Source organism: Rhinolophus ferrumequinum, chromosome 18, assembly GCF_004115265.2.
Source record: "Rhinolophus ferrumequinum isolate MPI-CBG mRhiFer1 chromosome 18, mRhiFer1_v1.p, whole genome shotgun sequence".
NCBI classification, from domain to species: Eukaryota; Metazoa; Chordata; class Mammalia; order Chiroptera; family Rhinolophidae; genus Rhinolophus; species Rhinolophus ferrumequinum.
In genome coordinates, this window is record NC_046301.1 from 46,037,876 (window position 1) to 46,042,833 (window position 4,958).

The 4,958-nt window shown below is 37.7% G+C and overlaps 1 pseudogene; it reads left to right on the plus strand.

Moving 5' to 3' along the window:
* Positions 1–3,847: 3,847 nt before the first annotated feature.
* On the plus strand, positions 3,848–4,317 carry LOC117038356 (60S ribosomal protein L23a-like; annotated as a pseudogene).
* Positions 4,318–4,958: the final 641 nt, after the last annotated feature.

Sequence of the window (4,958 nt, forward strand, 5' to 3'; positions counted from 1 at the left end):
TTATGAATGAGAAAACAGAGTAATGAATAGCTGAGTTGAGGAAAGAATGCAGTATCAAATATGATCGATCACTCATACTATATATAGTCAATAACCTCTGGACTACACAGTGTTTAGTCTACAGGATTATAATTTTAAATGCTTTCCTCAAAAAAAAAACATGACGAGATATTTGCATTCCCTTGTTCACTGCAGCATTATATACAACAGCCAAGATAGGAAAGCAACCTAAATATCCATTGACAGATAAATTAATAAAGAAAATGTTCTATACTTGTACACATACAATAAAATACTTTCGGCTTTAAAAAAGAAGGAAAAACTTCCATATGTGACAATATGGATGGACTTTGAGGATATTATGCTAAGTCAAATAAGTCAGTCACAGAAGGCCAAGTACTGCATAATTCCACTTATATGAGGTATCTTAAACAGTTAAATAGTCTTTGCTCACAGAAACAAAGAATTAGAATTGTGGTTGCCAAGTGCTGGAGGAAGGGAAATGGGGAGTTGCTAATTATTAAGTATAAAATGCCAGTTATGAAGGATGAGTAAGTTCTAGTGATCTGCTGTACAGTACCGTGCCTGTAGCTTATACTATATTGTGCACTGAAAAATCTATTAAGACGGTAAATCTCCTGTTAAGTGTTCTTACCACAAAAAAATTTTTTTTTAATTCATCATGACAAATATTCACTATGTTTTACCCTGGGTAGTCTTCGGCAAGGTACTTGACTTCAGTGACGTCAGTTTCTTTCTCCATAAAATAAAGATAAAAAAGTTTCCAAATCATAGGACTTTTGTCAGAGTTCAATGTGAGCAGGAAAATACTCAAATAATACCTGACTCAGATGAACCACCTGATAGTTATTATTCTTTTTATCTGCTTTAAATTATATTTTTATTGATAGTGAGATCAATATACAATTATATAAATACATAGTTTTCTGTATATTTATTGTATTATTACTGTTCTTCCTTTTGTGACTTGACTGTTCCTTTGCCTATTTTTTTACTGAAGTGTACATCTTTGTTCTCATTGATTCATGAGAGTGATTTATATTTTAAAGATAATAATCCTGGGGTGGCCGGTTAGCTCAGTTGGTTAGAGCACAGGCTCTAAACAACAAGGTTGCTGGTTCGATCCCTGCATGGGCCACTGTGAGCTGCGCCCTCCACAACTACCTTGAAACAACTACTTGACTTGGAGCTGATGGGTCCTGGAAAAACACATATTTATTAAAATAAATAAAAGTTTTTAAAAAATCTATTTTAAAAAAGATAATAATCTCACATATGACATATATTTAGCAAATACTTTCAAAGTTTATCAGTTGTCTTAACTTAGCATTTTTTGATTATGAATAGAAGATTGTTTTCAATTTTTTTATTATGAAAATTTACCAACGTACAGAAAAGTTGGAAGAACAGTATATGGAATGCACATTTACCAAACAACTATTGAACGATATTTTAACAATTAATCATATTTCCTTTACTTTATCTCGCCTTTTTTTTCTGAAACATGTCAAAATATGTTGCAGACATGGTATCAGTCCACATCTACATACATTGGCACGTGTCTCCAAAGAACTTAGGCATTCTCATATATATGTCCACAAACATCATCCTCACTTCAAATATCATCTACTAGAGAAGTTTTCAGTTGTCTCATTAAAATTCTATAAACAAATAAACAAGCCTATTAAGTCTTCAAAATCAAAGGAGATGTTTCAGTGGCAAAGTTTTTCATTCCTGTAAAATTCCTAGTGAACCTATGAGAATCTATAAAAATTGTCCGTAAAAATCAGAAGGTTTTACTTTGGCCCGCAGCAATCTTCGCACTGAAGCTGCAGTGAAGCGCATTGTCCCCAGGCCGGGAGAAGCCCAAGTCCCCCTTGATCATGCCTCCACCCCGACCCCCCATTCTAAATATTCCTCATAAAGTAATTGAAATGAGAATGACAGCTAAACAGAAGACACCTGGGAACAACTGCCCGAAAGGCAGTGGTGGAAGTTGTTAGCCTCATATAAACATGAGTAAACAGACCAAATAACAGCTTGAAATATTTAGTTTAGCCCTCCATGTATCTACCGGATGTGCGAGTCATTTGTCTTGTAATTACGTCCTATATCCTAGGCACATATTTATCCTGCTTCAAACATCCCCAGCAGAGCAGCCTTTTTCAGTATACTCTTATCTTGGTGCAGTCAAAAAAAGAAGGCATGCTGTGCCTAGAACTTTTGTGCAACGACATCTGTAATAAAGACAAATTTGGGTTTTTTTCCCAACCATTATCTCTATTTAATATTCCACAAGAGGAGAATTTTATCATTGAAATCTAAACCAAATGATGCAAAACAGAGGTAATAAAACGTGTACGCCTTTGAACTCTCTTACTAATGTGACTATTAACAATTGGAAGGAATTCAAATATTTTACTTTTAAATATGACTTAGCAAAGGCTGGAAGGTATTAAAGACTGCAGAGCTCAGCACCTGTTTGGTGACATTTAATGAAAAGCAGAAGCATCTCCCTTTACCCATGAACGCAAACCATTTTAAATTATTACCAGAATGGGCCTGAAACCCATTATGAAAAGTGTGGTTTTTGTGCCCTGGAATTTACATCATCAGCATCTCTTGGGAACCTGGAACTTTGGCTGTATCAGCAGAGAAGGAAGCAGTGGTCCGCAATGACCTTGAATCACCTAGGTACTCATGAGAGTCCAATCCAGCCAGCCCCACATATTAAAATGTGAAAGGCGTAGGTGGGTATTTCCTCCTAGGTTCAGCCACACGCCTTCCTTGAATTGAAGACTCAAATTCTACTCCAACATATAAATGTTTCTTCTCCACATCTTATTGATTCATCAAACAAACAGACAAAAAAAGCACACAATAATAAAAGTACTAGTTAATATTTATGGTTATTTGGAATCCCTTTGTGTAAACTGTCTTAATACATGACAACTAATAGATACACCCCAGAGTTCTGTTAAATCAGTTTTCTCATTTTTCACTATTTCACAGTGATCCTTCAAGAGAATATGGATAAGTAATGAAAGCAGGGCTTAAAGAGTCATTTTATGAAAGTCATTTTATGACTTTCTTGAGGTCACATAGGAAAATGATGTTAGGTCTGTCTCAGCAGGTAAGTGACAGCATTGAGACTATTACCGAAATTTTCTGTGAATGTGGTACTTGGTGCCACCATGACTCAGTAGGTTCTTACTTTTCATAAGTGGCAAGGCTCCAGGTATTTTTACCCTGGGCACCATCCACCCTTAGGGAGGGCAATCTGAAAGAGAAGGGCTGAAGGAAATGTAGGAACTGAGGTGCTATTTGCTGTGGTGGAGTCAAATCCCTGCTCAGTGAAGAAGGCAGATGTTGACACCCATCACTATGGAAAGGAAGGGCAGAACCTGGGCGATTCAGATAGCAGGATTGAGGAAGAGGAAATCACGCTGCCGAGGTTCAAAGAGACATCACTTGCTTCAACACACTATATTTCTGGTAGACTGAAGTCAGAGCTCTGCAAAGAAAATCATTAGATATTTGCAGTCCAAGTACTAAGACTGTGAAGGACCTGAGGAATCACAAAAAACCTAACATTCCTCAGTTCAGTGTGAGAGGCCCTTTTCCCCCAGTTTCTGCCACCAAATTAAAATGTCTCTGTTTTATACAAACAAACAAACAAAAATGTCTGTTTTGTTCCTTCCTCTGTTTGTTTGTCAAACCTTCTGTTGCTCCTCACTCACCCCATACTTGGACAGATGATGCAGGCAGCAGGAAATGGAATTAATGGGTGGTGTTATCAAGAATTAAAGAAACTGATTTCACAAAGATGGTGCTGAAAGCAAAGAAAGAAGCCCCTGCCCCTCCCAAAGCAGAAGCCAAAGCAAAGGCTTTGAAGGCAAAGAAAGCAGTGCTGAAAGGCGTCCACAACCACAAAAATAAAAATACCTGCCTGTCAACCACCTTCCAATAGCCCAAGGCACTTCAACTCTGAGGCAGCCCAAATATCCTTGGAAGAGCGCCCCCAGGAGAAATAAGCTTGATCTCTATTCCATCATGAAGTTCCCCCCAACTACCGAGTCAGCCGTGAAGAAGATAGAAGACAACAATACACGTGTGTTCATTGTGGATGTCAAGGCCACCAAGCACCAGATCAAACAGGCTGAGAAGAGGCTCTGTGACCTTGACGTGACCACGGTCAACACCCTCATCAGGCCTGATGGAGAGAAGAGGGCATATGTTCAACTGGCTCCTGACTGTGATGCTTTGGATGTTGCCAACAAAATTGGGATCCTCTAAACTGAGTCCAACTGGCTAATTCTAAATATAAAATTTTTTCACTTTAAAAAAAAAAGAAAAAGAATAAAAGAAACTGGATGTCTCGCAAGAAGGCGTTTCACAGTATGTCGTTCACCAGCCACTGTTGTCTCAATTTGAATGAAATTTCAAATCAAGTAGGATTGCCATTAATAGTAAAAGCTAGCATTTCACTCACTAGGCCCTACACTGAGTGGTCCACCTGCCTACTAATTTATTCTACACCCCTTTCTTATTAGACTTTATCCCTGCTTACTCTTAGAGAAGAAATCTAAGAGCACCCAGTTAACATGTGGTAGGGCTAAGTGTTGCACCCAATCTTTCTGATACCAGATTATATGGCTCTTACCTACTACATTATACTGTCTTTATTGAAATAATTGGGATATCTAAAAATTAAAATAAAGAAAAGAGACAGGAGAAAAGAAAAAAGAAATGCATGAGGAGATGTTACCCACATTCTTTTAGAAAGGCAAATTCCATTCCCATGTGAAATATGCAGATGATGTTTCCTGCTACACACACAAGATGTCACTGTAAATGACATCAGTAAAACATTTTCTACACTACATGCATGTATGCCCCAGCAGTTAAGTGAATGTGGTGTCCAACTGGGACCGTTG